Source organism: Lithobates pipiens, unplaced genomic scaffold (genome assembly GCF_037356315.1).
Source record: "Lithobates pipiens isolate NorthernLeopardFrog02 unplaced genomic scaffold, aLitPip1_a1.2 Scaffold_1, whole genome shotgun sequence".
NCBI classification, from domain to species: Eukaryota; Metazoa; Chordata; class Amphibia; order Anura; family Ranidae; genus Lithobates; species Lithobates pipiens.
Genome location: NW_027507685.1, coordinates 142,162,313 through 142,173,565, shown reverse-complemented (window position 1 = coordinate 142,173,565; position 11,253 = coordinate 142,162,313). Strand labels below are relative to the sequence as shown.

At 49.8% G+C, this 11,253-nt stretch overlaps 1 protein-coding gene across 1 annotated transcript in view; it reads left to right on the top strand.

The window, feature by feature from the left end:
- Positions 1-639: 639 nt before the first annotated feature.
- PRRC2B (proline rich coiled-coil 2B) overlaps positions 640-11,253 on the top strand; it is a gene marked incomplete in the record, with an annotated part of 197,601 nt that continues 186,987 nt past the window's right edge. The window contains 1 exon segment of the mRNA XM_077477969.1: positions 640-806.

The window sequence follows — 11,253 nt, the reverse complement described above, 5'->3', positions numbered from 1 at the left end:
AAAGTTAAAAATGTGGGTATACAACCACTTTAATGGGCGATTGGCAACATTGGTGGTGTGCGGCGGTGGGGGGGATATACTTGCAGTAACCATAGTACTTATGAATTGCAATCAACGGGTGGCCTGGAGCATGACCAAAAAAAAGAACGCTTCAGTGGGGGGAGGGGCTGTCTTTTATTTAGCTAGGAAGAGGTGGTCCTGTGGATTCCAGAGGATGATTTAACCTATTGTGTGCTGACCTGAGGTGGGCTAGGAAAGCTCTATTTGTGGGAACAAAAAATGATATAAATGACATGTGGGTACAGTGGTGCATGACTGCGCAATTACCAGTTAAAGTAGCGCAGCGCCAAATAGCAACAAATGTCCTGGTCATGAAAGGGGGTAAGATCTTCCCTGAGCTGAAGTAGTTAATGATTATTTGAAATTTATGAAGACATTGGGAAATATTAGAGAAGCTATGAATATCATCACAGGAGGAAAGCCCGACTCCATTTACAGGAGGTGGCTGTGCACTGACAGAGCACCTGACAGGGGCTGTGTTGTTGTAATTCCACTGGGAGGCTGCAGAGGCCGCTGTTGGCTTTCCTCAGACAGGGCCCTCCCTCCTTGTTCTTCTTCTCGTCCAATGATTGACGGCAGAGAGAGGGGCGGGACCAGAGGAGAAAATACACAGCGAAAAAGACGGAGGAGAGAGGCGAAGCCGGAGCTGAGTCGCCTTCAATCCGCCGCTATCCCGATCACCAAGCGCCCGTCCCGTGCCCGGCATCCCATTGTAGTCCGCAGAGAAGAGCGCTCCATAAGACCAGGTGGGTATTGGCGGCTGTACGGAACACCCCCATCCCGGGAGGAGGAGGGGAGACTACGGGCCCAGGCCGCAGCTTTGTTCGCTCAGGCCCAGCAGCCATCTTCCTCCATCATTCTGTGTACGGGACCCGGGGAGAGAGGAGGGTCTGCTTCTCCTCACACGGTCACAGTCAGCGCCCCTTCCCCCTCATCACCGGCCCATAGCCTGGGCCTATATACTCCCCCCTCCCCCACAGTCTGTACCAGATCTCCCTCTTAGCCTGTACTACACCCCCTCCCTCCTCTGCATAGCCTGTACTACACCCCCCTCTGCACAGCCTGTACTACACCCCCCTCCCCCCCTCTGCACAGCCTGTACTACACCCCCCTCCCCCCCTCTGCACAGCCTGTACTACACCCCCCTCCCCCCCTCTGCACAGCCTGTACTACACCCCCCTCCCCCCCTCTGCACAGCCTGTACTACACCCCCCTCCCCCCCTCTGCACAGCCTGTACTACACCCCCCTCTGCACAGCCTGTACCTCTTAGGCTCCCCCCCTTGCACAGCCGGTGCTACAACCCCCTCTTCATAGACTGTACCCCCCCCCTTCTCTGCAGCCTGTACTAGATCTCCCTCTTAGGCTCTACCCCTCCCTCCTTAGCTTATACACTCCCCCCCCCCCCCCCAGCCTGTGCTACAACCTCATCATCATAGTCTGTACCCCCTGCAGCCTGTACTGGATCTCCCTCTTAGGCTCTAACCTCCCCTTTACAACCCCCTCATCATAGTTGCCTATATCCCCCCTCCCCTTCCGTAGCCTATATCCCCTCCCCTTCCGTAGCCTATATCCCCCCTCCCCTTCCGTAGCCTATATCCCCCCTCCCCTTCCGTAGCCTATATCCCCCCTCCCCTTCCGTAGCCTATATCCCCCCTCCCCTTCCGTAGCCTATATCCCCCCTCCCCTTCCGTAGCCTATATCCCCCCTCCCCTTCCGTAGCCTATATCCCCCCTCCCCTTCCGTAGCCTATATCCCCCCTCCCCTTCCGTAGCCTATATCCCCCCTCCCCTTCCGTAGCCTATATCCCCCCCCCCCTCCGTAGCCTATATCCCCCCCCCCTCCGTAGCCTATATCCCCCCCCCCTCCGTAGCCTATATCCCCCCCCCCCTCCGTAGCCTATATCCCCCCCCCCTCCGTAGCCTATATCCCCCCCCCCCTCCGTAGCCTATATCCCCCCCCCCCTCCGTAGCCTATATCCCCCCCCCCTCCGTAGCCTATATCCCCCCCTCCTATCCCCCCCCCCTCCGTAGCCTATATCCCCCCCCCCCTCCGTAGCCTATATCCCCCCCCCCCTCCGTAGCCTATATCCCCCCCCCCCTCCGTAGCCTATATCCCCCCCCCCCTCCGTAGCCTATATCCCCCCCCCCCCTCCGTAGCCTATATCCCCCCCCCCCTCCGTAGCCTATATCCCCCCCCCCCTCCGTAGCCTATATCCCCCCCCCCCTCCGTAGCCTATATCCCCCCCCCCCTCCGTAGCCTATATCCCCCCCCCCCTCCGTAGCCTATATCCCCCCCCCCCTCCGTAGCCTATATCCCCCCCCCCTCCGTAGCCTATATCCCCCCCCTCCGTAGCCTATATCCCCCCCCTCCGTAGCCTATATCCCCCCCCTCCGTAGCCTATATCCCCCCCCTCCGTAGCCTATATCCCCCCCCTCCGTAGCCTATATCCCCCCCCTCCGTAGCCTATATCCCCCCCCTCCGTAGCCTATATCCCCCCCCTCCGTAGCCTATATCCCCCCCCTCCGTAGCCTATATCCCCCCCCTCCGTAGCCTATATCCCCCCCCCTCCGTAGCCTATATCCCCCCCCCTCCGTAGCCTATATCCCCCCCCCCTCCGTAGCCTATATCCCCCCCCCTCCGTAGCCTATATCCCCCCCCCTCCGTAGCCTATATCCCCCCCCCTCCGTAGCCTATATTCCCCCCCCCCCTCCGTAGCCTATATTCCCCCCCCCCTCCGTAGCCTATATTCCCCCCCCCCCCCCGTAGCCTATATTCCCCCCCCCCTCCGTAGCCTATATTCCCCCCCCCCCTCCGTAGCCTATATTCCCCCCCCCCCCTCCGTAGCCTATATTCCCCCCCCCCCCCTCCGTAGCCTATATTCCCCCCCCCCCCCCTCCGTAGCCTATATTCCCCCCCCCCCCTCCGTAGCCTATATTCCCCCCCCCCCCTCCGTAGCCTATATCCCCCCCCCCCCTCCGTAGCCTATATCCCCCCCCCCCTCCGTAGCCTATATCCCCCCCCCCCTCCGTAGCCTATATCCCCCCCCCCCTCCGTAGCCTATATCCCCCCCCCCCCCTCCGTAGCCTATATCCCCCCCCCCCCCTCCGTAGCCTATATCCCCCCCCCCTCCGTAGCCTATATCCCCCCCCCCCTCCGTAGCCTATATCCCCCCCCCCCCTCCGTAGCCTATATCCCCCCCCCCCCTCCGTAGCCTATATCTATATCTCTCTCTCTTCTTCCCCCCCCCCCCCCCGTAGTCTATATCTATATATCTCTTCTTCCCCCCCCCCCCCCCCCCCCGTAGTCTATATATATATCTCTTCCCCCCCCCCGTAGTCTATATATATCTCTCTTCTTCCTCCCCCCCCCCCCCCCCGGTAATATATATATATATATATATTATCTATCTCTCTTCTTCCCCCCCCCCCCCGTAGTCTATATAGCTACAACCCCCCTCATAGTCTGTACACCCCCTGCCCACCAAGCCTGTACTATAGCTCCCTCTTGGGGCCCCTCCAACTACTCTGCTTTCTGAATCCTAGTCTATACCCCCTCCATCTTAGCCTGTACTTTCTACCTACTGCTCCACCCCTTTCTTTATAGGCTGTCCTAACTCCCTTCATACCCTGTACACCCCTTATTCCCTATAATGTGTACCTGCCACATAGTGTCGCAGCAACATATACTTTGTTTTCACTACCCAGATTTTTTTTTATCTACTTCTAGTTTAAATATAGAACAGCTGAGAGCCAATCACAGACTTTATACCCGAGGGAGGCATTACCCCTGTTTAATAGTAATCCCCTCGCCTATATTACTTAAAATGCTTTGTCTACTGTGAGCCTGCATTCCAAGCTTGTACCTGCTCATCTCTCCACCCTACACATCATACCCATACTACTGGCTTCAACTCCTCCCCCAATCTACACCCATGTGGCCAGGTATTCCAATCCCTGTGGAAATCATTGAGTACCCAGCGGTTGGGTGAGGTTAGGGAGATGCGCTTTGTATCTTGCATAGCAGTGTATGTTTATATTCTCAGTCTGGCTAGTGCACCTATTAACATGCATTGTATTTGCTGGCTTATACTGGTTTGCTCTGTGATGTGTTCAGCCATAGGGCTTCATGTGGATGTGTTGAACTGTATACAGCTAAAATTTGTAGGCCAGATGGGTAGCTGTGTTTATATGTGTAGTTGGCAGCAGACATATTTGCTACATGGCTTTATCTTCCCATTAATCTTTGCACACAGTGCGGCTGCTGCGTTATGGTTTCTCATGCATGAGTCAGAGAATATATAGTGTGTAAAGAATATTCTTGCTGCTTTTGCTAAACTGTGCGGATGGCTGTTGTTGTCGGCGTAATTGCTTTTAAAAGGATGTGGGCGTTTAAATAGACATGTGGAGACATTTAAATCTACACATCTATTTGACTTCCGGGGAGGCGTACTAGAAAAACAAGAGCCCGTAGACCTCCCCTGTCGTCAGCTTGTTTGGTCGGTTAGGACCAGTGTTTCCTCTTGCTGTCTGAACATGGCCTTCCTCTTCAGCTGACGCAGCTTGTTGTTGGGCATGCCTTTAAAGATTGTTTTTCAAACTTGCGAAGACATTCCTGAAGGATGGAATCCTAAAATAAATTTCATCTACTTATATTTTTTTAAAGAAATTTAGTAGGCCTAAACTTTTTTTTTTTTTTTTTTTTTTTTTTCCAATATTTATTTTTTGAACATGGTATGGGTTGGTTAAAGAGATTATTTGTGCATGTACCATTGGAGATTCCCCTCACATCCTGTTATATTTTCAGGACAGGAAGTGAGGGGACATTTCCAACAGACGCTGTTCATACTCTGTATGAACAGACGATCTGTCAGTTCACTGCTCAGAGAACCGAAAACTGTGTTAACACATAGCTTCTGGTTCTCGGTGGCGATAGAGACCACCAGTCACTCGCATAGAAGCGTGGGGCGTGTACCTCCTGAAACGCCCTCTTACAAAGAATATAAACTTCCCTCGTAATAGAAATGGATGACAGATTCTTTTTATGGACACACACCTGTTCCCATGGGGCACAAGGAAATGTTATGGACCAATTTCTACTTCATGTGAGCAGTGTGTCAGGGCACAGTGGGCCCTTCTACCCTGGGGGCACATGTTCACTGCACACATGAAGACTGATCCACTGCTATACATCCCTGAACATGTAATATGCACCTCTTGCTTGGTTCCAACTTCCATATGTTTGGGACACTTTCTTTGTGGGTTGGTTCTGTAAAACCAAAGAACCTCTCTGCTGTACTTTGAATTAGAACTTTTTGTCTTGTGACAGTGCTATTTGCAAAGCAAGACCTTACTATGATGAATCCATAATATGGGGGGGGGGGTCAGTGTCGTCTCCCATTAAGACTGCTGTCACCCAAAATATTTTTTACACCTCAGTAACCTAAACCTTTCAGGGAAAAAGGTGATAGTTCTTTTTCTTCTTGTTGTTTTTTACTCTCTAAACCCTTTGTCCACAACCCCAGGCATGTTTGTCTTTCTTGGAAACTCTTTTGTGCACCTGTCATTCCCACAGTAAGTTACCTATATCTATTGGACAAAGATATTTACAGTGTTTGCTCTGATGGAATGGGCATCTGTGTTACCACAACAATCGGCTACATTGTTGTACATCCAACATGTAACTTCTAGTCTAATTGCTTGAAACAGACCTTGTACCAGGAAATCCTTTTTCAGGCTGAACTTTAAAGACACAATCCGGGTTAACTGCCTTCATAACGGCTTATATACCACTGCCTGTGCACATATCCATCCGTTTAAAAATAATTTCACCAGCTGCATAATTGGGGGAGAGATCTTTGTACCATTGATGTCAATATATAACACATGGTTTTCAGAAGGAGGATCAGTGCAGCACTGCAGGGAAATTTCCAGGATTTTTGGACTACATCTGCAATTATTATTGTTCCTTTAGTGGGTTGCATTGCAGGAGGAGACTTTGGAAAACTTCCTGTGCTTCTTTCCACTTCAGATGATCACAATTATACTGCCCATGCTCTTCATGCTGGCCTGTTTATGTTGGCTTCAGAGGCAGATGAGGCACCAGTCCACTAAGAACTAGTGGGAGGGGGAAAGTGGCAGGTTCTCGGGACAAGAATTAACCATTTCAGCCCACAAACCATTTTGCTGGCCAAAGTACAGACCACTTTTTGCGATTCGGCATTGCGTCGCTTTAGCTGACAATTGCGCGGTCATGCGACGTGGCTCCCAAACAAAATGTACTCCTTTTTTTTTTTTCCCCACAAATATACCTTTCTTTTGGTGGTATTTGATCACCCCTGCGGTTTTTATTTTTTGCGCTATAAACAAAAATAGAGCGACCATTTTGAAAAAAACGCATTATTTTTTACTTTTATTTATAATAAATATTCCCCAAAAATATATAAAATAATTTTTTTCCCTCAGTTTAGGCCAATACGTATTCTTCTACATATTTCGGCGCGATGGCAGGGCGGCATTAAAGATTGGCCGTACCTGTATGCCAATATGCCTGCTCGTGCCATTCTGCCGACGTACATCGGCGTGTGCTGGTCGGGAACTGGTTAAGCACTGCAGCGGCAACTGTGAGTTTGAGAGATTTGACTGCTGGACGGTTTAGGAGGATCTGCATTGTGCATAAATGACCTCTCATTGTTTGCAACAAGGGAAAAGGAGGAGATGACTGAGGTGGGAGATGTGTGCAGAGGTTTGAATATGGGAGAGAGTGGTGCAAAGGTCAGAGCTGAGGAGGGGTGGAGGCAAGATGTGGACAGCCTGTGAGAGTGCAGAACCCTGCACACTGCATAAGGCACCCTTAGAACATCACTATGTATGTAGCACACTCCTGAACTTTGCATAGATTACTGCTAAAACTGCACGTTGTACATGGCAGATCCCTGAACTCCGCACATAACATCTTTCTGGTATTTATTGCCGCTGTTGGTTCAATTCGGCCACACCCACCATTCAATATGGTTTGGTGGGGAGACCTGGTTGAGTTCCTGCACCTATTCTCTAAAGGCAAAAAGGCCCTGGATACGTTTTTATATTATGGGTGCCCCGAATGGAAATTTTGGTGCCGAAACCAAAAATGCAGGATGCACTTTGCCGAAAATGGCAGTTTATAAAAAAATATTTATATTTTTATATATAATTGTATTCGACTTTTTAATTAATATCATCAATTTAAACCAATATGAAGTTATTGTTGCCTGTTTATTGGCATCTTTTTAATGCAATAAAGGTCAAGAAAAATGCAGTCTCTGACCATTTCTTGTATCCTGTCCTCCAGTCATTTACACACTGCTAATAGTATTAGCACAATTTCCATTCGGTGCACCTCCTAGCAGACATGATACAAGATATCAATGCAGCCTCACCAGTACCCATCATATGCAGAGCCTACCTGTGCCCAGATGAGAGCAGTGATCTTTGTGTCATGGAGCAGATTTGAATTGCCCGGGCCGCAGTAACAATGTTTGATCAGTGTGCTGTCTACCACAGAAGGCAAGACATTGTTACTGCAGCCCCTGCATTTCAGCTCCATGACACAGATCGCAGCAAGGAGGGAGTGGAGGACTTGGCCAGTGTGGACGACACACCTGCAATGGGTGGCACCTGGGGGCGGGGTCAGTTTCTGCATCGGAAACTGACTGCATGGTGTAAACTAGAGCCATTAGAATACATGGAAAACTTTGCATAATGTGAGGTGGGGATATTTGCCAACTTCCCCCACCTCAGTGCGCAAAGCACCGATGGATGGGGAAGACTGAGAAGCCTTCACAATTTTTGCGAGCAGTCGGCCTGTTTGCATCTTAGAAAGCCAGTCTATTAAATCATTTCCTGTCAGCAGCTGAGCCAGTGATCCGGTTAATCACCTCCTGAGCTGCCAACCGGGCCTCCCTAGCGGCATCAGAAGGGTTAGCTATAAACTCTGTCTCCAACCAACTTAGCAGCTGCACAGCCTGTACCTTTTGAGCACTTGTTTTGGATGTAGTGCATGTGACCTCAGTGATTAGAATACCTGAGAAAAGCTCTTTTTAAATGTTTCCCAAGTTAAATTTAAATCGGGGGTGATCTGTGTGGCGCTGCCAGAACCCAGGTATCTCAGCTGATATCTGTACATAGGAGGGGAAATTTAGCCAGAATGCGTTAAGTTTCCATGGTGCCCTTGGTAAAGTCATGGCAGGTTTGGCAAATGTGGAGACCAACAGGGGTGAGTGGTCCGACACTCACCTCACCAGATACTGGATATCTTGCAATAAGTGTGATGTTTGGGGTGTACACAGACAGAGGTTAATCCTTGATAGGGAGAGGTGTGGTTTTGAAAAACGGGAGAATTATTTCTGCTGTGGGTTATGGCTTCTCCACGGGTCAGTCCATCCTACCGCCTCTGTGAATTTCCACAGTGCCTTTCAGGCAATTTTTTGCGGGCTGTCACCGAAGGTGGATGTTTGTCCAAAACTGGGTCCATATAGCAGTTTTGGTTCTCCACTATAATAAGGGGTATGTATGTCAGGGCTGCCCAGTTGGGACGTCAATGGCGTTATCAATACCTCAGATTTAAAAGGTGGTGGTACATATAAGGCAGCAAGTATACACTTCAATTGATACATTCTGCACAGTACAATCACATATCCCCCCCCCCCCCCCCCCATATCAATTTATCCAACGTTTTAAAATCTAGAGCGATGCACCATTATACTCACCCCTCTGGAGTAAGAGGTAGGAGTAGAATGGTACACCCATCCACCCAGGAAAAGTTCATACTCAACACGGTCTTTGGCACCAGATGAGTCTCCTGAGAAGCATATATGGCAGGGTAATACTTTAAGAATAGTGGATACCATGTCACATTTAAGAGGGCCCTGAATGCCCCTAATATTCCATGAAAGCAGAGGGACAGTACTCATTTAACTGCAGTTATACAGGACAGGCATTGTATGGTAAGGCATCTCGTGCACCATGGGTGCCTGGGGCAGTGCAGTCTTGCCCTGCCAAACCACATAGGCAGAGAGAACCTGAGATACAGTGCAATATTTTGGTGATAGAGCTCATCCACATCTCAGTCCTTCGTGACTGTGTGCTTGTTCTCCCAGTACTGGAATCATGGCAGTAGTATATTGAAACGATAAGGGAAAATGTTAAACAAAGAATTATGGTGCCCCCGCTGGTGAAGCCCTAGACCTGCAAGGACTAGCCCCACAGGACAGTAAGTAGAAGGGTGGGGGTTGCAGGAAAAAAAAAAAGGAAATTGGGTAAAGATAGAAAACATAGGATTGCTCTGAACAACTCAACTTGTAATCAACACAATAAAGATCTGCTTGGTTGAAACTGGTAGATGGCAAATGGTAATGCCTTGCAAAAGTTTGCAGTAAACGCGCTTACTCTCAGCACTTAGGCTGCTTTCACACTGGGGCGGGAGCGGCGTCGGCAGTAAAGCGCCGCTATTTTTAGCGGCGCTTTACCGTCGTTTTAGCGGCGGTCTGCGGGCGCTAGCGGGGTGGTTTTAAGCCCCGCTAGCGGCCGAAAAGGGTTAATACACCGCTCCTTCACTGCTCCAAAGATGCGGCTAGCAGGACTTTTTTCACCGTCCTGCCAGCGCATCGCTCCAGTGTGAAAGCCCTCCGGCTTTCACACTGGAGGGAAAGGGGTCGGTTTTTTTCAGGCGCTACACAGGCGCAATTTTTAGCGCTGTAACGCCTGAATACCGCCCCAGTGTGAAAGCAGCCTTATGGTGTATCTGTAGGTTACAGCTTCAAAGCCAAACATGGTAAAACTTCACTTTTTAGATCCCTTGGGATGCTGTCAGTCCCCCCTGCAGCCCCTCTCCTGGCCAAGGATCTTTTGGCATCCATCCATTAAGAAGCATCGGCAACTGACCCTGGCAAAGCACAATTTCTTTATAATTTAGCAGCCTGGCTAATAGGGTGCAGAGTAGGTGAACCGATGGAAGGGGCCTGAGTAGAGCAGGGTGAGCACCTCCTTTCCATCAAGGAGCCAATTTTCCACAAACTCAGTAGGGTCCCTTCCCTCCATCTTCTCCGGGAGCCCCACAATGCAGATGTTTCTTCTCAGACGATTCTCAATATCGTCTGATTTAAAGCAGTGTGGTGTTTTTATTTATTAATTTTTTTCAGCAGTCACAAATACTGCAGCTGCTGAGTCTTAAAATATGGACACTTACTTGTCCAGGGCCCCCGTGATGTCTGCACCCAAAGCCAATCTGGCTCTCGGGTGGAGATGTCTCCATCTTTGGTAAAGGAATCGGGAAGTTAAACCTTGCAGCTTCACAGCCTGGTTCCCTACTGCACATGTGCGAGTTGCACTGTGTTGTCCCTGCTGTCTTCTGGGACCTGTGTCTCCCAGACCCCCCCCCCCCCCCCCCTCCTCCTCATCTTCCTCCATGTCTGGAAATGGCTGGTCAGTGGTATCAGATGGGTTTTGTGTAGGCCATCCATCCTCCAGCTGAGAGTAAAATGCAGCCAGGGTAGCCAGCATATCCTCCCTGCCCCGCCACTCCTGACAGTTTTTGTGTATAGTATAACATATCCCGGGGGGGGGGGGCAGCTTTTCTGTTCCCTTTTGAGTGTCTGGGGGCTTACCCACTTCCTTCTGCTTGTCTGTGCCTCGGATGTGCTGGGAGAGAGGGGCCAGGTGCCATGTTGGATTTCTGGCTGTCGTCCTATCTCCGTTTGCTCGTCTGCAGATTTGGATGTGTTGGGTAAGGGTGCCGCAGGGTAGTCGATCAAATTCTAGCATTAGAGTCAAGAGGAGAAAAGGGACATCCTTGTCTGGTACCGCTCTGTATATTTATAGGATCTGAAAGAATTCTGTTCATATGTATTCTAGCTTTTGGATTATTGATAGAAAACATGATGGGATGGTGTGCTTCTGGGCATATTCCATTAGTGTAAATGTCTTAATTGTATTATCTCTTGCTGCTCTACCCACTGTAAAACCGACTTGATCTAGATGGGTACATGTTGGCAAGATGGGCTTAAATCTATTTGCAATCATTTTTTCAATATAGATGCAAGTCTATATTTGTAGGAGAAATTGGATGATAGTTACTAGATATCTTATGGTCTTTACCAGGTTTAGGAATAATTAATATATTTGCTTCCATGCTCCTGTGAAGCAAATGGTTGAGAGGCT